The 25,690-nt window shown below is 36.5% G+C and overlaps 1 protein-coding gene across 4 annotated transcripts in view; it reads right to left on the bottom strand.

Annotated features, from left to right (window-relative positions):
* The window catches only part of TENM1 (teneurin transmembrane protein 1), a 775,300-nt gene that overhangs the window by 639,687 nt on the left and 109,923 nt on the right, over window positions 1–25,690 (bottom strand). For all 4 annotated transcript variants that reach the window (XM_054289924.1, XM_054289930.1, XM_054289929.1 and 1 more), the window contains exon 2: window positions 20,938–21,035. The gene's annotated coding sequence lies outside the window, so the exon portion shown is untranslated. The remainder of the gene's footprint in view (window positions 1–20,937; window positions 21,036–25,690) is intronic.

Below are 25,690 nucleotides of genomic sequence, written 5' to 3'. Positions count from 1 at the left end.
TTACTGGGCATGCAGGATGCTGTTATTCCTGTGACCCTTTGGATACTGAATTTTTAGTGAAGAATACAGCAAGGCAGCTCTCAGGGTTTCACACAGCATGAATTGAGAGGGTTCTGGTTTGGCTTTGCTGCTCCAACTGGCTTGTTTTTATCTTACCTTCTACAGTCACATTTGGGGGCTATCTTCCCATTATCTCACAAAGGGGTTATGAGGTTTAATAAAATAGTAATTGTGAAATATTTTAAGCCTGTTGAATGAAAACCACTGCAAACCATAAACACCACAAAAGATGAGTATCAGCAGCTGAGACTCCCATTCTTAGCACTTGCTATGTTGAAGAAAGACCAGCAGTACTCCTGATATTGCAACACTCCTCTCTTGCTGCAAGGATCATAATTTCTCTGCCAGTTTAGCTCATCATGGGTATTTTGAATTCTTCTTCCTTTTTATGCACAATGCAAAATTAATAATACTCTAAAATACTGATAGTCTAAAAGAGGTAGCATGTAAAAAAGTTTAGCACTGCCTAATAGTCATCTGCTCTGTGCTAAAATGATTCAGAATTATGTAAATTTAGTGTCTGTGGATAGACAGATAGCCCTCTAATCCTGCAATGGGAAAACCAAAACACGACAATATTATTGATATTAAGGAGATGAGAAGCAAATTCATCTGTTGGTCACGATTTGAACATTTGAAGACCAGACTTGTGAAAGCTCAGAGAAACCAATGATTTCCTTTCATTTCCCTCTAACATTTCCCATTGAATTACAGACTTTGCTATGTTGTTTCATGTTGCAAGGAATAGTGGTCATCCAGATGGATAATGTTTCCTTTCCCCTGCAGAAGGGACAGAAGATTTACACAACCTATAAAGGAAGACTACAGAACATTGAAATGCTTTTAAAATAACATTCTTCACTTTTCTGCAAATCTATTTCTTTGACTGTGTGTATCCTACAACATAAAGAATATTTATAGAAGCCAAAGTGGCATACATTAGGATGCTTTTCAACAGGAAAATAAAGGATAAAAGCAGAGCACTACTTCTCAAGTATTTTGAACTTTCAGACATCACCAAAGATGGGAACCTTTCTTTTTCCAGTAATTTTTCAAAGTATCAGACTATGCCTTTATATTTTGCTGTATGGCTGATAAAATGCTAAGTGCTGCACCTCATCTATCTCCTGCATACAGTTACAGAGCAGCTGTCAGGGGCTCTGAGCACCTCTGAAAAGGTGATGAAGCTCCACTTCTGGAAACGACCATTTGTTGCAAAAGACACTTCAATGTTTTCTATCTTTTCCTCTGCATGAAAGTCATTGTTGAGATACCAGCTATAAATAGAGTTTTCTTTGTACACTAGGTGCTTTTCTCTCATCCTTTCTTCCTCCCTCTGACTCTGCCCACTGAATAAGCACTTTGCTGAAGTAATTCAGCTTCTTGGTGAAATCAAACATTCTCTTTTTTAAAATAATGAAGGCTGGTTTCCATTTTTCAATGTTTTCATCTACTGTGATAAGCCAGCAATCTTTTTCAAATATTTTCCTGTGTGATAGCTAATGGTCTTCATTTTGGAAGTTTCAAGTGTGAGTCTGAGGATTAGGATGGCTTAATTATAGTTTTATTCCTCTAAAAGTTAATGCTAAAATTACATTTTTTATTAAAAATACCCGCAAAACATTAGGCATCCTGGTAGTGACAAATATCACCCAAATAGGACAGGCCCTGTTGGAATGGTTTTTCAGTCCAAGACTCATAAAATCTCCTGAGATCCCATTCTGCCTTAGTAGTTTTTTATTCCTTCACAAAAAGGAAAAAGAAAAAAAAATCATTTGCCAGACAAGACTGTGTCAAAACATGAAGAAAAGAGCTAAGTCATGCCAAAATAGTGCAGGAAAACCAAAGGTAAAATCTTGCACTCTTGCACTCACTCTGGAAACAGCAGAAATCAAACTCAGTCAGACATTGCTGCTGCTACAGGAACCTTCCAGCAAAGAGGATTGAAGACTGCAAATCACCACTCACACACAGAGTTATGTCCTCTGAAATTTTAAAAGCTTAAGCTAAATATTGAAAGAACATCAGTTTAGAATATTCATGGGTCTGATAATGATATTTAAAGAGCTTCCCTCGCAGCAAGACATAAAAGCACAGGATAGCTGCTGATACATTGCTGGCTGTAAAACAACTTTCATTACAGTCCTTACTGTGTTTCCCACACAATGTGACTTGGAAAACTGATAGGCAGCCTTAATCGAGTACACATCTACATCATTGAATATTTAATGCTAAAAACTAGGAGAGGCAAAGGTAGCAAGACTCATATAACATTAAACACTGTTAGACAAGACATTTTTCCTGTTTCTGCTGTCACAGATATTAAATGTGTGCCACTACATCCCGAAGACATGAGCTTAAGATCAGAGTAAACATTCCCCCTTCACCCCATTCAACTGTCCCCTATGACCACTCAGTTTGAAAATGTTCCATTCTGTTCTATTATCTGAAGAACAAAAATACTTTATCTGGGCTTACTGCTTTTACTCAACACCCAGAACAATCTATGTCTATTCCTTTAAGCTCCTTTGGATGTGAAAAAATATGGTTACATAAATCTTTGTAATCCTGAGGGGAGGATAGCATATAAAGAGTTTACTGGCATTAGGATTAAGTCTAGTGTATTACAGTGCAATCTTTAATCTCCTAAAATCTACCTCACCATTCCAAGCTGTTTTGTGTGAGTAGATGAAGCTTTGGAAATAGGACACAGCTGGCAAGAGTGATAGACAGAAAGACTTAAAAAAAAAAAAAAAAAAAAAAAAAAAAAAAAAAAAAGAAAAGGAAATGAGAGAAAAGAAGCAATTGGTAAAACTGTTAATGGGCTGATTTAACACAGTGACATGCATAACATTATTTTTATTAATTAAGAAATTACAGAAGTTGGATTAAGATCTTGCAAAACAAATTAGGAGGAAAAAAAACCATCAAAGTTCAAAAACAGGGAAGATTAAAACATGGACCAGAGCACATCTGAAGCCATTCTACAAGATAGCAAAGTCTTGTTTGGTTTTGAGACTCCTTGATCCAAACAAATATAATAAATGTTTCTCAGGTAACCAAAAAGGACACAACTGCATGCTGAAATGGACTTTTTGCTCTCTTTTGATGAAAGTGTATGGAATGAAAGCACTGCTGCAGCCATGTATTACTCAAGAGAAAAACATAGGAAAAGGTTCTTATTAGGCTTATTTCTAAAGAATGCTACAGCTCTCTTTGGACCTGTGATTTCCCATTCCAAGTCTCCTGCTGAGGTACCCACGGTCTCTGCTGAGTTTAGAGGTTCAAAAGGCCAAAAGCAGAGCAGCTCAGTGATGCACAGGCTGGACTGGGTGAGGCACGGGAGCTCTGATCTCAGCTCTGCAGCCCCAGCTGAGGGATCTCACTGCACAAGTCTCAGCTTCCTTTGGCTCTGGTGAGTTCAGGAAAGTATAAATACTGACAACAAAATGTAAACCTTTGCTTAAAGGCTATTGTGACCACTGGTAGCTAAATATGTGTTAAATTATAACTAAATTAGGCCTTAGGTAGTAAATACAGATTGCATGCTGGTGCTGTGTTTGAAAAAGACAAATTTCCTTGTTCCTCCTCTGTGGCTGCAATCCCAAGGCACAGGAGCATCACACAATGAAATAAAAAACAATGAAGCAAATTCTTCCACTTCTGTTCTAAAGTGATGCTTGAAAAAAATTTTGAAATCACTGCTTTGAAAAGTTACAAGTGGCAGTGCAACAAATCACTGGACACCAGCACAAACCTCTGTGTTTGCCTGGGACACTGCCAGCACAGTCTGGGTTGTTTTCTCCCCACCCACTCTCTTTTAAAAGGACATGCCAACTTTTTCTATAGCTCAAATTGTTCAACCTGCCTTGTCTGATCTTTAAATACACTAAAGGTCTGGCTGAAGATGAGCCATGATACACAGAAATATGTTTATCACAAATTTATACAAAAAATTCTGCATATAACTGATATTTATCAGCATTTCAACTGTTAGGTAAGTTAAGTTTTATGTATTTCCAGCACTGAAGGGAAATATGAGCAGGAGGCAATCATGGTACTGCAGAACCTACAAGACATTACAATAATAGCATTTCTTTCTTATTTAGTAGTTTGTATTTCCAAAGCACCACAAAATCATGAACAAATTAATCTAAGGCTTACACTGAATTTTACTGATAAGGACATTAAAAGCCTTCAGCAAATGTTTAATTGAAATAACTGCTGCACATTAATTCCAAGAAACTTGTTTTAGTATCTTAGAGATTTAGCAAACACCTAATGAGTGAACTCAATATGCCCCAGTGCACAGAATTCTGTGTGCTCTTCTTGAGTCTCAACTGGCAAGAAAATGCTTTGAAATGACATCTTAGAGGCAAAGAAAGAGCACATTAACAGAAAGAATCTAATGATACACAGTCCCATGGAGCATGAGCAAAACCCACAGTCTAAGGCTGTCTTTTAGCTGACAGTATAGATTTTCATGAAGAAAAAAAAAAGTCACTCTGTTGTTTCAGTAATTCTGAATTTGACTCCCAAATCCAAAGCTTTGCCCTTTTTAAAGCAAAAGTATATCTGTCATCCATTTTTCCCTTCAAAACCAGTAAATTAATTGTGATAACTGAGTAAAACCATGCACTGTGACAAACCCAAGGGATTCCTTAGGAAATTATTTTTAAGGGAAAAGCATCACTGCTTTTCTGCTGTCTCCTGATAGAAATCTGATTCCTCTGGGTTCCCCACTGAACACCACTATCATGAATGCAATTTTTATTTTGAATTTGTTCTTCTTCCACACTATTTTTGACTACAGTGCCCGGCATTTAACCCATTTGTCTCTCTCCCCAGTAAAAGCTAGATGTAAAGAAAAGAGGGGGGATTCATCACATCCATACCTCAAACCACTTTCTGGGTTTCATTTGCAAACTTCTCAGGGTACACTTGATCCATCTTTCAGATTATTTATAATGACAGTAACCAGTGTCAGGCCCAACACTGATCCTTGGGGACCCCCCTTGTGCCAGGTTGCCAATTTGAGGAGCCACTTCCAGCACACTCTGGGTGCTGATTGCCAATGAGTTCCCCCCCACTGCATGGGATGTGACACATCAGCTTCTCAGGGAGCAGACTCTGGGAAACTCTATTGAAAGCCTTGGAAAAACCCAGTCAGTTGATATCTACTGCTCAGCTTATCAACAAAGCAGGTTACTCAGTCCTAGAAGGGGACCAGGTTTGTCAAGCATGATTTGCCTTCAGTGATTCCTCACTAGCTTTTCCAATCCTGTGCTTCACCTGACCTGTGACAGCCCCAGGGGGATCCATTCTCTAATCTCCCCAGGGACTGAAGTAAAACTGATGGGCCAATCATTTCCTGAATACTCCTTTAAGACCTTCTTGTAGATGTGTATGGCAATAGCCTTCTTCCATGCTCTGGACATCCCCTGACCTCCAGAACTGTCGCCACGTTTCTCTTCACAGAGAAAAGCAAGGCACAAATTCTTCCCAAGAATATTTCTGGGTTTTACATTCTCTATACCTCAGAGAAAGAAAAAACAATTCTTATCTCATTTACTGCTCTTGTGCTGTTCACAAGTAGAATGCAATATGGAAGACTGTTTACCTGAAGGGAATGGGTGATTGGATTCTGGTGTGAGTGTTTTGATTCACTGACCAGTTGAATCCAGGTGTGTGTTGGGACTGTGGAAAGAAGGTGGAAATGAAGAGTATTATATTCCTAGAGGAAGGTGCCCTTACCTTCAAGTTGCAAGCTTGAAGTTCTTTGGAGATCCACCTGTTCAGCCTACCTGTGCAATATTTTGCAAAGTCTCTACCACATTCTCTGAAATATGTTTCTGCCAGTGTCTATTTGGGAAAACATCTGCGCTTTCATACGAAAGAAAAAAACTGAAAATGTATTTTTCCTATATGTAGATAACATGCTGAATTTCAATTTAACATCAATTCCTCCTTCAATAAATGTACAGAAACAATAAGAAGTATGCCAAGAAAACAAACAAAAACTGAAACTGCTTAGACAGTAAGTAAAATAAAAATTATACTTTACCTAACAGCAGAACTTACCAGGCAGATATGAAGTGGATTCATTCCTCTCAATGGATATTCAAATGCAAATGTTTGCCTTAGTTGTAAAGACATGAACATTTAAGTTACATTGCCTTGTATTATGTTGTTTCTATCCTAAATGTTGTCAGAGAAAGTATTTGTCATCAACTCAAATGAAACTCAATTTTTTAAAATATTCTGCATATATAAAATTGACTGATTTCACTAAACAGTTTTTAAATCCATGAGTAATTTTATTTTCAACAGTTTTATGAAAGAAGGGAAAGGTAAAGAACTCATATATTCACATTCACAGGACTCAGGAGAGTTAAAACTGAATAAATTGTGAACAAATGTTGATTTGGGGGGTGGGGTTAAAGCAACTTCACATTAGTGAAATATCCTATGGTGCCTTACATTATTGATTCTCTGTCAGCATCATGTTAGTTCTTTTCTAAATTAGTTCTGTGGCTTGACCTTGAAAAGATTGTGATGCAGAGTCCACAGGTTCATTCTAATTGCTGTTTTTCCTGGTGGACTTAACCATGCCAACCTGTCACTCATCAAGACCATTTGTCTGTGAACAGACTTAATTAAACACCTCAAATCCAATTTCTCTGATCCTTTCCACTATTAAAAAACCCCACATGTGCTCCATTAGCTATTAAGAGTTTTCTAAAGGAAAAACTCTAACATCCTCATTGCCATTACTCTCTACTGTTGAAGAAAGGCAGAATTCAAAACCCAACATTATTAATTAGGATGGGAAAATAAAATGCTTCTAGAGACAACAAAGAATTGGCTAACTCCTAAACATACATTATAAGATTAAAGAATTATTCAAGCACCTACACAACTTTTCCCTTTTGTTTTTTTTATCTCCTCTCCTTCATATAAGATCTTCAACATGCTGTACAGGCTTGATTTGAATATGAATTTTAATTTATCTTCCTTCAGGTTTAAACAGGTAACTGCATCACTTTCTGTGAAAGAGGTAAGCATTTTCAGCCTCCTTTTACATGATTTAAGCGTCCAGCACACAGGTAGAATCAGTCAAAGTGAAAATACCTCAAATATAAATGTCAAGTTTCATTAAAATTATTGACAAGTTGCTGTTGCTTTCTATTCTTAACAAACTTTCTTGCAATTTTAACTTTAGTTAATAAATTGTTTCCAAATTACATTTAACCATGTCTTGTCTTATAATTGCATTCCAAAGTTTTTTTTGTTTTAAAAAAGAACTGATCTCAGAGTTTTGTACAAGATTATTCTGCATTTGATAGATATTCACTGCATCATCAAGTACAGTCTTCAATGCAGATTGCTCAGAGCTATAATTCAAAAGCATTTCTTTTTACTAATTAATTTATGAATCATTAATACCTCTTATATTGTGAAATACTTAGAAAATGCTGTTCCTATAACAGCTTTCATGAAAGCAAAGTTAGTGGTTATGGCTGGTTTTATTGTTGCAAAGTCTTTAATGCCTGGTGAGGTAATTCTCTCTTCTTGCTCTCAGTGACATATTTTCCAGAATTTTATGGCTGCACCAAGACCCAGTCTCTGCAGCAATGTCTGAAGAGTTCCTTATGACAGATACTCAACAGGCTAAGTACTATTTTACCACTCTAATTAAGGCTGCAGTAAGATGCACTAAATAAATGCTCAGCCCAACCTCTAAATTTGAACTATACTATGAAGACATCTCTGAATTCAAACCATTCCCAAGAACAGCAACAGTTTTTTTTATTTTATAGCTTCATCAGTTTGGAGTTTGGGAATGCAAAGTTTATGTCATAAAGACATTTAAAGAAGAAAGGCACTGAGGTTTCAGAATTACTGTGAGCTTCTAAAGCAGTGTTCAAATATTGCTTCAATGGGTTCTGTCATTAGAATTTAGATCCTTGATGCTGAAAAAACCTGGAGGCTTACTTTCATGTTTGGTGCAACAAATTATGTGAGCTGCCTTAAAATACAGCAGTAATCAATCTAGGAAAGAAACATATACCCAAAACAGTGCAAGTGTCTGATCTGTGTACTGCCAGCCTTGATAATTCTCTTCTGCTGAGTTTCTATCGCCTCCAAGAAATATAAAGTAACATGACAGTGTCAAATAAAGCAAACTAATGTAGCATGATTGATCTCTGGTGCCAGGACAGCCAGACTCATCCCTGTGTCATTCCTAGGGCCAGACAAGAGACATTTCCTTTAACACCCAATAACATATTGTATCTCTGCAGCTGCTACACTGCCTCATACAAATCCATACATTAGCTTTTTATAATACTGGTAAATCTTCTTCCATACAAACGTTTTATTAACCCTACACCTCACTGGGATTGGAAGAAAAAAAATTTGTTCTTCTCAATACAATCTTTTCTATGAATGAAAACCACTGCCTGAAATAAGAGTAGCAGCACCCAAATCTGCCAATATTCAAAGTACTACTGGAGGTGATGGCTCTGCTGCACACAAGCACTGCAGTTTATCTGATATGGAGAAAGACTGAACATCGTTACATCAGCTATGCTGTCTTGGCAGAGAGACATCCCTGAATTTGAAGCCTAAAAATATCTATGCTGAAAGTGTCAGTCCATTCTCTCTTGTGGTGACTATCACTCTTACTACTAATTTCTCCCATTCTTTAAATTCTATTTTACATCACACCAATGTACATGCATGCAGCATCACTGATATAAATGGAATTAATCAGCACTCAGCCTGATATGCTTGGCAGCAGTACTTTATTTTTCTAACTGTTCTAGTTTATTAGGCTTCCACACATCAGTTCTCATTTGCAGGAAAATATAATAATGAGAGTAAAATCTTAAAAATGGTATCTGTTTTCAAGACACTTACAAAACAGATATGTGCTATGACAATGTTCCTGTCCTGCATAATAATTAAAGAAAAGAAAGTACCCTGAGTCAGAGCCCTTGTCCTGGGGGCTGCTGTGGTGTCTCTGACATGACCAATGGGTGAGGCTGTCACAGGAGCAGGGAACCCTGCCTGCTTCCCCTGTATTGACCCAGAACCCACAACTGTGGGACTGGGGTTATTACTGGGCACAAATTGTCTCCAATTTCAGCACTTTCAGTGATGAAAAACCCCATATAAGACCAGCCAGACAGCCAGACACTGTGGTGCTCTATTATTTGTTCTCATTATTACTCTTGTTCTGCCAGTGTTAGCTCTTTCCAGACATTCAGAGACACAGAGACATCCTGTCCTGCAGAGAGAGGACAATTCCACAGCAAGGCTTGATCAGACATGCCCAAACTGCAGGGAGGATCATTCCCCAAGGATGTGGGGGAAAGGCTCAGAAATTGGCACGTGCTGGACCCCAGAGGTGCCTGGCAGCTGGGGCAGGGAGAGCCAGACAAAACTCTGCTTTCAGCAGAAGATTTACCCATGTGATGGGTTTTGCTCTCACATGTTGCTGCCACAGCTGGTGCCCAGCACTTGCCTCCTTTTCCTTATAATTCCACACCTTTTTAGCTAATCCTGACTCAGAAGATTTACTGCTCCTCTTTCAGACTTAGCATTAAAAATGAAAATAAAAAAGCAGTATAATATTCAAACATATAAAATATCAAAACGGCAAAGACAGGAGAGAAAAATCAATTTATAGATGAATTACAATCAATTCAGTAAGTGGGAGGTCTCAAGTTTGCCAAACTAGTAATAAGTCCCAGTTCAAGATCTTTTGTTCTATAATTGCACTTTGAAACTTTTTCTGATTACTCAAATAGACATAAGCACAACTTAAACACCCTAGTTTTTGGTTTTCACAGGAACAATAAGTCCTATATTGAAGATATTTTGTCCTCCAGATTAAAGACTGAGAGGTCAAGTTTTCTAAATTGCCTTTTTAATGCTACCTCCTTAAGAAGAACTGGGGTTGGCTTTTTTTGTAATTCTAAGAATTATTACAAATAAACTTTGGAGATATATTTGTATCTAAAATATTTACTTTCTCTTTAGTTTGAATGTTTTTTCTATTAATAATCCATTATGAAAGACACAAATGTAATCAAAGCAGAAATCTCTTTAGAGTACATTGTTCTTTGTTTACTAAGTTTTTAGGATGCTTTAGATAATGAAAATTTTATGTGGAGAATGCAATAATTCATATAGTGGTTTTAGAAGCACTTTTGTTTCTTTACACAATTAAAAAATAAAATTTATTTTAGGTTTTATTTTGCTAAAGTTGTAATGCTTATGACAGAGATTTCTAGATTAGATAATAGCACAGGGTTGCTTTTATTACTCTTCCATTCTCTTTGAAAAACACAAGGTATTTTTGAAAGTTTGAGGAATTGTAGCATAAAACTTATCATAATCAAAGCTGAAAAGTGGCATAACATGTGATTTAATAAACCAGTGTTAAAAGAAGGTAGAAGGAAGCCTGAGCAAAATAGTAAATGTCATGTAGGCTCAAAAAATTCCCATTTCAGCCTGCAATGATGCTCATCTGTGCTATTGCCTGTTAAAAGAGTTGCACAAACAAAGCACAGCCAGCCCTGCTGAATTTCCTTCTGAGCCTTACCAAATTACCAACACAGATTATTCTCCGTACACATGCAAGGCAGACTGCACTTATTTTTTTTCCCAAAATCCCAGACTTTTGGTCCTTTATCCTTAAAATAAATATGAGAAGAAGGATCTTACATTTGTTATGTGCCTTATCCATAAGTCCCCACATTTTTCCAAGGCATAATGACTCAGAGTTTCTGAAGATGGGACTTGTGGCATGTATTTCCAACACTAGAGTGTGAACTGTAGCAGCTTCTACTACTTCAGAAGTTATCAGAAAATGTAGTGGCAAATTCTGCTGCTCTACAAACTTCAACTTTGTCTTAAGAACACTTTTAAAAGATTGCAAATAACATTTTCTTTGTACATTGCAATGGCAAGTGGTTAAACTGCAATTTATAAAATATCACATCACTCATAATCCCCTGATTTCCAAAGTATTAGCATTTGATCTGTATTGCAAATAGTACAGGTCAATTCTTTCTTTGGCATGTGGCTACAAGCAGTTTGAGGCTAAGTGCCTCAAGACCAAAATATACATTTTTCTCTGCTTCCAAGCAGTGCAAACTGACATCATTTGACTGAATTCTGAGGGGGTACCATCAGTACTGAAGTGTTGCAAGAGCCAAATGTGGCTGAATTCACAAAATTCTCTCATCTACTTCATTATCCCCAGCAAGTCCTATAAATTGTCCATTGCTGGAAGGTGCTTACTGAAACAATGTGAAGCACAGGTAGCATGTCTCCTGAATAAAAATAACTTTCTTGTAGAGAATGTAAATAACTTTTTTTCAAGAGAAACTAAGCAAACTTGCACCTAAATAGGCTGTTGGTCTGCCCACTTTATCAATCAGTGACCTTACTTTGAAGTAGAATCAACAGGACTTCTTATTTTTTAAACAGTCTTACCTCGCAATCCACTAGACTTTTCTAAGAAAAAAAATCACTGAAAAGAAACTAAATAAACTGAGTGAGTACAGGGGAGAGATGGTTAACACAGCCAGCTCTGATCTCCATGAAGAATTCAGTTAGATACAATCACCAAAGGGTCTTAAATTAAGCTGACATAAGATAAGAGGGAAGGTGCTCCCAGGGATAGCTAACTAAAAGATCAGGAAAAAAGAGCTGCAATAACAGTCCATTTTCTCAGAGAAGGGAAGGTTCAAGTGGAATCCCACAGGGATCTTTGCTAAGGCCTCAGCTGCTCAACACATTCAGGAATGATCAGGAAAAGAGAATGGAGAGGAGATTGAGTTTGCTACTGGAGACAAGTTTTTCAGGGAAAGAAAGCCAATAGTGGACTGAAAAAAAAGGGAAAGTTGCAGAAAGACTCTGTGGCACTGAGTGATTGAGGATAAAATGGCAGATGACATTAGAACCAAACAAATGTAAAGTAATGAACTTGGCAAAAAAAAGAAAAAAAAAAGAAAACCAAACAAAACAAAAAACAAAAATCCCACACAAAAACACCCCCAAACAGTTTGAAATTTATGTACTTAGGAATTGATTCTAAGGCAGCAGAGGCAACAGAGATCTTAGGTTAAAATCACAGCCTTACGATACAGCAGTTCAGTGGCTTCAGAATTATAATCACAGGAAAACCTCAAAGTGTAATGCTTCTGTGTAAAGTTTGCATTGTGTCCACATCACAAATGTTATGTGCTCCTTTCATCTGAGAAAAACCATTTGAGTAGAATTTGAAATTGAACTTGAGAAAAATTCTTAAAGGTAACCAAGTAACTTCCACAGAAAGAAGATATTTACAGACTAGCACTCCCAAACTGGAAAAACATCAAACAAGAGCCAACTAAAAATCATGACAAGTGTGAAAAAGGTGAAGGAAGAATTAGAAAGCCTGAAATACAAATTCACAGGTGGATGTTCAAACCAAAATCAGGCAGGCACCACTTCACCTAATGCAAAGAGGGACTCTGGAACTCCCTGACATAAGGTATAGAATGAATGCTAAAAACAGGCATGAATTCACAAACTCTGGAAAATATTAATTAAAAAAAAATCTTACAGGCTCTTAAGACCAAAAAGCCAACCCTGAACTCAAATAGTCCTTTTTGCTCAGATGCCATGAAATTACCACCGAGCGTCACCTTCTCCCATGTCTGAGCTGGGATCCCAAAGCAGAGGGGTCTTAGTCTGACCAGTTTTGGGGATTTCCATGGGCTGCCAGCACCATGTCTTATACAGCATTGCAGGGCCAGAATCCCAAGGCAAACCATTTCCAAATCCTCTCTCAGCAGGACTAATTCAGAGTGTGCAATGCTAACCAAGCAGTCTGTCTATCTTCAGCAATTCTCCTTAGCTTTGGGTTTTAAAAGACTTTTCTAGAAACAAACATTTTCTTTTTGGAGAACAGATTCCCATTCTGGTGACAAAAAGTATTTCAAATGAGGAGGAAATAATAATAATAATATGCATATTAATAACTTCACAGTTATCTGTGTGTTCAAAAGTCCTTTTGTAAGGGAAAGGAAGATTAATCATCTGTTCTGCAGAGCAGGAAAAAATGGCAGAGCAAGCTGTACATGAACCCAGACTCAAATGCTGGCTTAGTGTTCTGTAAACTGAGCAATGCAGTCTCCTTGGAGATATAGGAAAACCTCAGTGAGAGTTAAAACAGAGATTTTACTTGATACATTATAATAAAAGGTGTGTTTTCCTCCATTCAAAATGATTTATCCTCCAGTCTTACAGCTAGTTTAAGCTGCAAGAAAAAAGTCATAAAAGCAAGCTGTAAAATAATAGAGGAAAAATAGGAATGCTGCACCTCAGTTCATCTATGCTACTAACTATAATGAATTCAAGAATTTTTAATTATAATTCTCAGCAAATTGGAATTTCCCGTTTACAAAAATGCTGTGGGTTTTTTCTTTCTTTCTTCGTGAGCTGCACTTAAAATATTTATCTATCTTGCAATTCTATGAAGAGAAAAGAAAAGCTACAGTCTTACAAAAAAAAAAAAATATTTCAACTTGAAGATTGACCTACATGTTCTGTATAAGGCTTTTAAAATCCTATCAAATGGATTTTAGTTTTTGGAGCCCTGTTTTGAACTGCTATCTGTGACCTAGAACTAAAATCTGTAAAACAGTTAACAGAGTGGGGAGTTTTAGGTTGTTGGGGTTTTTTGTTTGGTTGGGTTTTGTGGTTTTCTTTTAATTCAAAACAAAATCACATAATTGCACTCAATGGGTTTAGGTTTGTTAATCCTAATATTGAGAATTTGGTCATCTACCCAACTATATCTTAAACAGCCTGTTCTCTTTACTGAAAAAGATTATGCTGATAAACAGAAATGCAGGGCAACTTTGATCATCCATCTGTGTGCTGATCAGCCAAGACAACTTCACAGCAGTTGGTATGAGCATCCAAAAATAACAACTGAAGTTGAACATTTTGGGCAATGGGTGAATGTAACTCAGTAAATACTGAGTTATATATTTCTCCTCATCTCCCATTGCATGATTAGAAAAGTAAAATTTTAAAATAAAAAAATCTATGCCCTCTGAAAAATTAGCTGTGGATTTAAGAGCTGTGGTTTGCTATAAAGGGCTGATAACATTCTTCAACTTTTGTTTAATGTTATCTTTTACAAGGGGCCAAAAACATCCAACCCAGTCCAGAATAGGAAAAATCTCCCCTCCCAGACTATGAATTTTAATTCATTCTGTCCATCATATAATTGAACATTTAGATTCTTGACTTTAGGCTACAGGCAATAGCTATTGAATTGTTTTTAGTAACATTTCCAACTTCCCTACTCTGATTTTACAACAGCACATTCAATAACTGGTATACTAGAAATCCTGAACAAAAACATCCCAAATTTTGCATCAGTCATGCTAGGGATAACATAAAAGTAATGGAATATATAATGAGAAATGAGCTGGAATTCAAATATTTAACAGCTAAATGCCTCTGGCTACCCAACACACACTCCAATGCACCAAGCCTGCAGGAACAGTAGGGGAATAGGCAATGAAATTGTGATGTTTAAAGACCAGTACCTTCAAAGCAATAGCAAAAAACACAACTGGGAGCTAAGCACAAACACCTGAGATGCCAAAAAGCTTCCTTAACTCTGTAAACTGCACAAAGTCCCAGGTAATCCCAAGAAGGAGCTCATTGCCATGCAGGCTGTGCTCGGATCAGTCAAACCTCCCTGAGCCCCGCTCACTGATCATCTCTGAGCTGGGATGATTCACTTTAGAGATCAAAGTCAGCAGCTGCTTGAAGGAGCTCCAACTAAGTCCATTAACATTCCTCCTCCTGAGAAAGTCTTCTTGTACAAGGCTCAAAATGCAGCCAAAGCCACACACTCAGAGGATGCACAGGGTAGAAACGCCTGGCAGTGAAAGACTGCTCTGGGGTCACAAACACAGGTGAGGAAGGAAATGGACACTGCTCTCACATCAACTCATTTAACATTAGGTGAGGATTCCAAACAGTTTGAAAACAGATGGTTATGTCAGAATTTTGCAGTGTAGGAAGAATGTATTGCATTGCTAACAGGAGCTTAAATTTTACATTCAAATCCTCATTATAATTTATTCAGAAATGTACTCTACCTTTCTGTGCTGTGTTGCCTTCATTGGCATTAATTTGTGTTTTCCCCTGATATCTGCAACAAAAAACTGAGTGCAGGTAAAAGATTAGAGCAGACAGAATCAGCATTCCTTTACTGGCATTAACCCTGCCCTTATTTATTTATGGATGAAGCTCTGTGGTTTAACAAACACAGGCACTGGCATGGTAATAATGACAGGATGCACACTCTGATATTTACTGTACAAAATTCAGATTGGGAGCTAAAGGCGTCATAATTGATTTTGTTGTGGGTTTTTCTATAGCGCTCATCACTGTGGTGTTTAAATTATTCTCCAAAATATATTAAATTCCATAATGCCCCTTAAGGACAATTAAAACTGAAAATCTCAATGCAGTGCATATTATAGTATGATACAGCCAAAACAATACATGAGATAAAAGTTTCTGAATTTTTGTTGGTTTTGGGGTTTTTTTCCTTGTTGTTGGTTGGGGTTTTTTAGTTTTTTGGTTGTTTTTTTTTTTTTTTAACCTCTGGATTCTAGATTGGGGGCAGATAACTATTTTTAAGGAAATACAAGCTTTAGATTCGCTTCATGATCTTCTGACTCTTGATTACACAGTTACTGACAGTAAGGAGTGTATCTTCTAAAATGTCCCAGTAAAGCTGACAATAAAGAATTCTTTTGACTGTGAACTATTTTACTTTTCAAAGTAGGGAACATGGCACTTATTCTAAAAGAATATGATATTCATGAGAGTACTTTCACTTGCAAAAGTAAAAATCTGTGGGATTTAAATAACGTAACCAGATGATTTGAGAACATTTGAACTAACATTGGTGATAAATTTTTTCACAGTAAAATTATCCATACTCAGCAGGAAATGAAGCTGTCATAATATGCTAGTGTTAAAGAAAGTGTATCTCTTATCTACCCCTACATATGTTGCACGAAATCACTGAATAGGGGTTTCTCCTTATCTAGAACATATTCCCCCCTCTATAAATGGAATAAAATCATGTTGCTTACTTAGTACAAATTACTGACTTCATCAACTTTAATATAAACTCCTACCTCTCTCAATATGTGAACAATGAAGGAGTTTTAGAGAGCTGCTCAGTGATAGCATTTTTACAGAACACTTAAAGTAAAAGAAGAAAATGTGAGCAATATTAGAACATTTTTTGCTCAACTTCTGACAGACAATTCTAAAAAACAGGTAAAGTCTAGAATTCACAAATTGCCAGGAAAAATAATGCCATTTCTGTCCTCTGTAAGTCTGTACCACCTAATTTAAAAAATCTACTCTGTGTAGTTGAAATTAATGAATTTGTTCTTTACAAAGTTGTCATTAGATGTATCTATAAAAATGTTTCCTGAAGTGTAATTTTGCAAAGGAAACAAACGCAGTGAAAGGCAAAATTCACAAAGCACTGAAGACAATGGTGTGGCGATGCCTTGAGAGGCTGCCTGGATCAGAGGCTCAACAGTGCAAAAGGAATAAAGCAGGGATTTAATAAAAGTCCTTCACAGGACACACCTTGGGCAGTGCAAGAGCCCAGCTGAGGCTACACCCAAGATGGAATCTGAGGCACAAATTTTCACACTTTTATAAATTTTGCTGCATTTCCGTATTGCGGTTAATTGTCCAATTACAGCTTCAGGTTATGAACTCACATCCTTCCAGTTTGCTCTCCTTAATTCACTGTTTGCACTTTTTGGGGCTGAAGCTGCAGTGGTGTCCTTGGTTCTCAGGCTGGAAAAGGATTGTTTTGTCTGACTGAACTGTGAGGAGAACTTGCTAACACTTATATGAAATTCAGAGTCACACACTAAGGAAGTACAGAATCTAAAAAACATGAAAGCTAAAACTTAGGGCATCAGTAAGAGCTCTTATACTTCATAATTCAGGTGTTTTTGGCAAATTACATTTTCCTCCTGAAGAAAAAAGTCAAATTTAATTGGAATTTGGAAGAGGTGTATGATAGAATTTTGGTTTTAAGGACTTTTTTCCAATCCTTGATGTAACAATTTAACATGGTCCTAATCTTGTTATTTTCTACCTAATAACGAAAGCACTCACTAAAAATGTGAAAAGGCATGAAGAACTTTTGCTTAAGGCATCTTTTAGCCAATCCATTTTGCTTTACTAGGTAAAATAAGATTTATTTGTATCTTATAAACTGCTTTTGAGTGAGAAAAGTCATTGTAATGATTATATTTGACCTTCACTGCTTAAACATCAGGAAAAATAATCACAATTCAGAGATTTAATTAAAAATACACAATGATACAGAAAATTGAAAACTGCTTGAAAAGAAAGAGAAACTTTTATTTGGTAAGTAAAGCTCCAGGTGCAGCTATTTCTTAGGGGAAAAAAAAAAAAGACGTTTTTTGAAATATCTCTGCTGTTATAATGATAGTAATTATTTTTATTCTGCTGTTGCCTAAATTTTCCTGTCTCTTGAATACCGTATAAACCTACTGGTAAAACTGCATCTGTTGATAAACCAGATGTTCCATAGATTGGCCTGAAGTGTAAAGTGGTATTTTGCCAATCTGACAGGTTTTTCCTGATATTAAAATCAGCGTATGTCACACATAAAGACACATAGTTTGTGTATATCCCTCTTCAAACATTACTAATGTAGACCCCAAAGCAACACTAAAATAGCTGGTTCTATTTCTTTAAACAGATTTAAAATACCTTAGTGGAACTATCTATTTGTCTATTTGGGGAGGCTTCAGATTGTTTTACAATGTTGTCACTTTAGCATTCACTGCTCATAATAGACAGACAGAAGAGCTGCAGCCCGAGGCTTGGCCAGAACTGGGATCTCAGGAACTTTATTCATTGGATAAAGCAGAGACTCTGCCTGTCCTGCAGACTGACACTGCACAGGGTGGGCATTCCATCACACCAGAGGGCTGCAACAGTCTGATCTTCATAGGGAAAAAAGGGTTGAATTAAAGTCTATATAGGTACACAGCCACGGGTAGGGAACTGTTTTACCTTTAGACAAATAAGCTGTTCCAAAAAGCCAGCTTATTGTCACAGAGGTCTTCTATTGATCACAGCAAAACAACTCAGTGACTGATCCTGCTTGTTTTTACTATTCCCAATATGCTCATAAACTGAAAGTCTAGGTACCATGTATGAGGAAGAAAACAGGACATGCTTGAGCCTAGGTTACTAAATATATGAACTTTTATAAAACAGAGTCCAACTGCTTCACATCAACTGGTTTTACTGGAAAGGACAAGTAGACTATTTGAATATTATTGCACATAAAAATGTTTTTTGATAAACCTATCAATATATATCCTTCTCCATTGAATCATACTGATTTTATACATCATCTCAACCTTAGGAGCACAGCAGCTGTCATATTTGTCATCCCTGTGTTCAATGCTGCCTTCTGTTATTTCAAGTCTTACCTTCTTTTCTACCAGGCTGTGTCCCAGGTCCTATATTTATGCTTGCCCTTGATCTTCATGGTGACAACTGGGAAGCCTTTATTGCTCTTTAGAATTCAGATTTCCTGTTGACATGTTCTATGCAAAAACACAATCTTTTCTCTAAATAAAATCAGTCTTTGCCTGATGGAGCTTAGCACATTAGCATGTAACTCAACAAAAAGTGGACATTTGGTAAGGAAAGGAGAACAGAAAAGGCCACAGTTAAACTGGTCCTTGCCAAGACAACAGAATAAAGTTTGCATGCATGTAGTCACCACCAAAGCAGCTGCTTTACTGTTTTACACCTTGGGAATTCTGTACTTCTCTAGAACTGATGCACACACACACTTGTCTGTCTGTCTGCTACTGTGAACGACTTCATTGAGAAAGCCACGAACATCCTGAAAGATCTGCCATGCCAAGTGCTGCCAGATGAGGGGACAAAGCATCTCCATCAGCAGTGCTAGGCTGATGTCTTCCTCAGAACTTCCACTTTTTTGATGCTTTGGGCACCAAGGTTAAGAAAATGAATTTTACATTGAAAAGCCATTTTCTTGTTATGTGAAAAGAAGGAATACAAGAAAAGAACAAAAATGAGCCAATATTTGCCAACATTACTGATCAAGAGAACACAGAAAATGAAGCAGTGATGCAAGCAGCATTATCTAGAATTGGTTCTGACACAATGACAATATATTATTTTTGTTACTGGTGCCCCACACAGGTGTGCACAGTGTGCTCTGCCGTCATTAACACACACTTCAAACAGGAAAAAGCAACATCTAAATCAAACCATACTACAGCATGACTTTTGTTTCAATTGTAAGGGACAAGGCAGCCAGAGCTTCATACAAACTATGTGAAATTATATATGGGTACAGGCATTATCAATTAGTGAATGAGACGTCCTTTTATTTCTGCCACTATCAACCCAAAATCAACCCTTGCAAACACACTTGAAGCAAAGTGAGTGTAGAAAAAGAAGCAAAAGGAGGTAAAGATAAACTGTGCAGAGAAAACAAATCTGGAGTCCATATGGAGCAGAATTGTCTGCCATCTTACCATAATTTAACTTTTTTTTATTGAATTAAGTACTCCCAGTAACCTGAGGTCTGCTATTGTAACCCTGTACTCTAGAAGAAGTTACAGAATTGACAGGAATTGTGGTCATACTCAATTCTCCACTGAAGAAAATGCCTTCACTTCTAAAATTAAATCTAGAGACAAAACCCCATTTTTCTGCAGCACTAGTTTTATTTCATTATGTCTTTTTATATTTTGCTGCTTTTTTTCCCCAGTAAAGTTTTATCTGTTTTAAAGCAAAATTAACTAAAAATCAAACACTCCCTCCCCGCCAAACCACATATGAAAAGGACTGCAAATATTCATTTTATCAAAGGATAAACTCTTGGAAATGGAAAACAATCTGAAATTTTGTCAGCACCATTAAGTCAATTTACAGCAGGCAGAAAGGAGAGAGCAGCTCTTAACTTGAGGAGAATTCTCTCCCAAGGAGCAATGGGCAAAGCCTAGACATCCATATGCTATTATTGAAATGGCTGGAACAAAGATCAGCTGTAGAACTGACACTGGCTCAAAAATCAATCCTTTTATGGCACCTGTCCTGTTTGGAATTTAGAATTAAACCAAAATATGCATACTCCATCAGCAATGAATCTTGAGATTACTTCCAAATACTATATGCAAACAAATGGTTCTTTGAATGTTGAGCTAAACTCCTGAATCTAATTATCAGTTTGCCTTCACACTGCTCAGCTTAAATTTTAATACATTTCCAGCTCAGAATCAGTTAACAGGAATTCTAAAGCATTGCAAACTTAAATTAAAAATAAAGAAAAAAAAGAGCATGCCTGGAAAGTGAATCTTTAGATATTTATTTTTCTGGTATTGTAAACTTGGTTCTGGAAGAAGTAATTTCTTTGGTGTAGAAAAACTTACTTGTTGACCTATGAAACCAAACCAGTTTTCTCACACATTTTGAGTAAGTAGCCTTTTCTCACTATGACTTGTGTGCATACACATAATCTGCATATTAAATCTTATTCGGAAGTAATTTTGAAAAATGCAAGTTCTGTGCAAACCAGTCTACAAGGAACAAACTACTAATTAAATTCTTAGCTCTAATAATTCACTGATTTTTTTTGTCTACATTTTTCCCAGACTTTACTCTGATACCACACCTGAGACCAGGCGATTCATAGCAAAATCTTGCTGCAGTTGTTTTTTTTAAACTCACCTAATTATTAATTTGAAATTTCTTCCCTTTGTGAAGACTCAGTGAAGCCTCTCTGCATCTCCTGCAAGCTCAGCTGAAGACTCTGGCAGGTATTGCTGCTGTAAAGAAAATGACAGATGAAGACAATTTTAATCAAATCTGAAAAATAAATTTGACTTGCAACAGAGCTGCAAAATATAGCAGATGTGTTCAAAACAAGCATTTTAAAGTAAATGCAAGTCACTGTTACAATACAATGACTTCAGCATTAAATAATATTGCTCAATCAAAGAATTAATGATTTTTGTGGCCCTGCAGATTCTGCAGTAGCCTCCCCTCCTGGAGAGCCCTCCACATTAAAAATACTTACCCTTACTAACACTGAAATATAGCAAATATTTAGGAATAACAGAGAAATGATGTGCAAAAGCAAGACACACTATAAAGAAAAATTCTACAGCAGAATTTTTTTTTTCATTAAGAAAATATCGAGAAGAAAAATAATCAGTGCTCTCTTCTACCAGGCTAAATCTACTAAAACTCCATGTGACTTGCACCATCAGCTGCAACATCAAAGTTCCTTTCTCTGCTTCATGATAACAAGGACTGTGTCCATTAATTACTAGATTTGGAATTGGGCTGAAGAGTCATCAGTTTACACAAATTTTGAAGGTCAAGATATTGTCTGAGAAGGGATTCTCTTGCATTCTCCTGCATTAATGTGTTTATATAACACAGATTAACTAGGCTGCAAGATATTGAAAAATGAATAAAGGCAGTTATTAACACATATTGCTTGTCTGGGATCTGTGAATAAGGCTACTTTGCAATTCTCTTCTACATAGGAAAAAATAAAGCTTTGTTTCCATTTGCACTATTGCATTTTTTTAAATTATTTTTCATATGCATTAGGATATTTTTCATGCTGTGAGAAATAAATATATTCAGAACAGCTGCAATACATTGCAAAGAATTATTGTCTTAAAGCTGGCACTGATTTCAAGCAGATAGAATGTTTATTATTTCATCTAACAAGCATACTTAGGATGAGAGAAAAAGCAACCAGATAAGCATTCCAAATGCATTGCTTTACTTCAGTTGCCCATTTTGGTGAAAAAATAGAATATGGGTTCCTCTACATCTACATTAGGTCCTTCCTTTCTAACCTTTTAACATGATAACATTTTCAGTGACAAGCTTCTCTTAAAAACTTTTATAATATATTGCCTAAATTATTTCCAAAACAAAAAAAATACTCCCATGGAAACTAAAAGACTACTAACAAATTTGAAACATTTTTTCGGTCAAATCCTATAAGTCTGAAGTGATACATCAGATTATTTGCAATTTGTTTTTTCTGTTTCAAACCACCAAACAATTCTATTTAACCACCATCTCCCCATCAATTTTTCTACTCAGACCTATTTCCATTGCAATTTTCTAGAGGTCAGCTTAGACATATACAGAATATATATCATTTTAACCTGAGCAACAAACTATAAGACATGAAACTGCTGGTGGAGTTGGTAATTTGTCTCTACAATTGACCTTTCAGTGCTCCATCTATTTCATATTTCTATTTAATCACAAAGCCAGTGTTATTCTCAGCTACTCTATATACATTTTACAGTTTTGTTAAAATTCTTACCATTGTTCTATTCAAATCAGGTTTGAAAATGTTCTTGAATTTTTCACCAAATTTAAGAATTATAACATTCCATGGTGTTCAGAAGTGGTATATTCTTTCCTATGCTATAATCAGTTATATGGACTACTTTTAGTTTTGAAAACAAAATAGATGGAATTAAATTAATCACTGCTGAGTTGGCCTCTACTTCTCCATTAAAAAAAAAAAAAATGGAATGGCAGTTTTAACATGAACATTTAGGAAGTCATTCAACATAAAATTTGAAATACTTTTGCTGGCACCTATTATGAAACATTCTCACAGGTCATATGGGAGATAATCCAATTCAATGAGCTTAACTCCACCACAAAGACGACCAACACTGTCTTTATATCTACCATCAGAAATGTCATGTTTAAAGAGCTGTGCTCAAAAATAGAAGGTTGATACTTAAATTAGAGAATCTATCTCAAAATATTTATAAGTCTGCCAAGTATGGATCCTCTCTGATTAGAGTGGTAGCAATTATATAATTTTTCTTAAATTTAATTATAAACCTCAATTTCATCACCTGCTCCCAGTCAGGAAGTAAAATGTTTTATGAAAGGAGAAAATCAACTTGCTGACTGTGCAAAGGTGAAAGTAATTCCTAGAGAAGTCATCAAGGACAAAAGCTGTTTGCCTCCAAGTTTCCTTAGCTTTCTACCAGCATGACCATTTCCCCTTTATAATTTATACCCTGGTATCAGAATGCATCAAAGTTTGTCCCCTACTTGTCAGGAACATGCCCAGCGTGTCAATATCCTATTTTAAAATACATGCATTTATTGATAATATATTTTAAAATAGGAGCACTTATTAACAAATAAGTTGTATTATACTAAGGCTGACTGACACCTAGCAGAGTCATATGTACAAATTGGAAATATTCTGATACCATGATTGCAACACCATGGGAGTAGTTCAGGGATCTGCAGTTAAAAGTAATATTCAAACCTGACTATTAAAAGTAATATTTAAACTTTACTCTCGCTCAGAGCTCCTGTCCTGCACTGCCATTAGCAAACCCAGTTCCTGGTTCCAGTCTGTCTGTATTTATATATAAAACCAACCAACTCTATGCATTTAAAGGCCAATCAATTTTTTTGATTTTAAGCTAAATAATGCCTTATTTAAAACAAACAAACAAACTATAATTTATCAGAAATCAGTTTTGTTTCGTACTACAAGGTTTCTTTCCAGAAAAGCCAAAAACCACCAACATTTTCATTGAAACTAAACAACCTGAAATCCCAACAGTTGATAATTACTTCCAAATTATGAAAATAATTTATTTTCTATAGGAAATACTTATTTTCAGAATAAGTTTTTTTTTTCCAAGTTAAAGTTTGTTCCAAAACACAACAGAAGGATAATCAGGCTAGCACTTCAGAGGATGATTTTCCATAGACACAAATGTCGGTTCAAAGCAGTGAAAGAGGAAAAAAAAGGGCCCTACGTCCACAAGTAACTCAAAGGAGGATTTCTCATTAACTTCTGATTGAGAAAATGTCAAGTGTGCTCTTAAATGCTTTGTCCATAGGACAGAAACTATCCAGAATGAAGTGTAAACAATTCACCTTTCAACTTCCTAGCTTTAAGTCAGTAAATCTCCATTTGTATCTTTGCTAGTTCCCTAGGAAAGGGGTCTTATTTTTACATCAACTTTCATTATTTTGCAACATAATAGAGTAAAGCAGCTTGATTAACATTTTTGAGGTGGGAAATGGGAATCCGAAGTGTTATTGTTCTGGAAACCTTGAGGTTTCTTGGAGTGGCACAACATTCCTGCCATCTGTTTTGCTTTCCCTGCTTGTACCAGGGACCACGTTGCTGTGGCAACAGTTCCAGGATGGCTCCAGAGGTGTTTGCTGCCCTGAGCAGCAGGAGCAGCATCGCCCTTGAGGAGGGAGCTGTCACGACAACACTGAATTCCCCAACAGAGCAGCTCTGGGGTTCACCTGTAAACCATATACGTGGTTTGATAAAGAACACTAAGGAACAAGAACTAAAGTGAAGAAGAAAGATGGAAAACAGGCTCCAATTTAGGCTGATTGTTCAACCTGTGCCTTGTCAGGAAAGAAGTTCACATTTCTTTCTATTTGCAGGTTTCTCTTTAACAGCTCTCAGAGTCCTTCATCACATTACCTTTACTTTACACATGCACTGCCCAACAACTTATATTAACATGAAGCTTCAGGGCAAAACCCTCACTTTTCAGAAGTTAATAAGTGTTTTATCACTCAGCTTCCTAGGGCCATGATTTAATTGCTGGAAAAGGAAAGACCAGTCTACAAAACATGCAGGTGTCACCTCTGTAACTAATGTACTCTCCAAAGTAAACAAAATCCTGAAAACAACTTACCAATAATGTAACATTCCTTTAGCTCAAAAAAGGGCTTGTGTTCATTAGCACTGCATTGAGACATCACTTATCAATTTGGCAGATCTCATTATTTAGATTTTTTCCTTTAAAATCTAATCAGTATCTCCGTCCCAAATCATTTTTATGCTCCTTCCTCATTACAAAAACTGCTATTTTCAACTTCATCAGTTTCAGTACAGTTATATTTCATTAGACGCTAAAGAGCTGTGAGATTGGGGTAGTCTATTAAGGAAAACATAAAACATAGAGCTTGATGTCTGAGAAATAAAGTGCTCTACAGGACTCCTAATGGAAGAGATTGGTGGAAACATCATCCTAACAGAAATTTAGGAACTATACCTTGCAATATATACTTAGGCTTTAAAAGAATCCTCAAATACATTCAAATGGAATTATGGCCAGCCTATAACTACAGTAACACCTGCTTTTCTTGTGTACAAACCTTCTAAATCAAGAGTAGCATTCAAACCTCAGGTATATTTTGATTCCAAAGGCTGATCATATATCAGCTTTTCTGGGATGGGCAAGGGGGGGATGAGGAAGGAGCAAACCAGAAACCCAGAAAAGTTTTCCAGCTTTTTTTTGGAGCTGACAGCCATCTCAGAGAGCACTGAACAAAATCCCACTGTTTTCATGGTTGTTTGAAGGTTATGGGTTTGCTGAGGCAAGTTGAAATTCTCCTCAAGGTCTCACGAAACAAATTTTGTGGGACCTTATAGAAG

This window comes from Melozone crissalis, unplaced genomic scaffold, assembly GCF_028551555.1.
Source record: "Melozone crissalis strain CALT ecotype California unplaced genomic scaffold, PUWL_Pcris_2 ptg000068l_1, whole genome shotgun sequence".
NCBI classification, from domain to species: domain Eukaryota; kingdom Metazoa; phylum Chordata; class Aves; order Passeriformes; family Passerellidae; genus Melozone; species Melozone crissalis.
The sequence above is the reverse complement of the archived record's forward strand: the minus strand, read 5'-3'. Positions and strand labels throughout refer to the sequence as shown.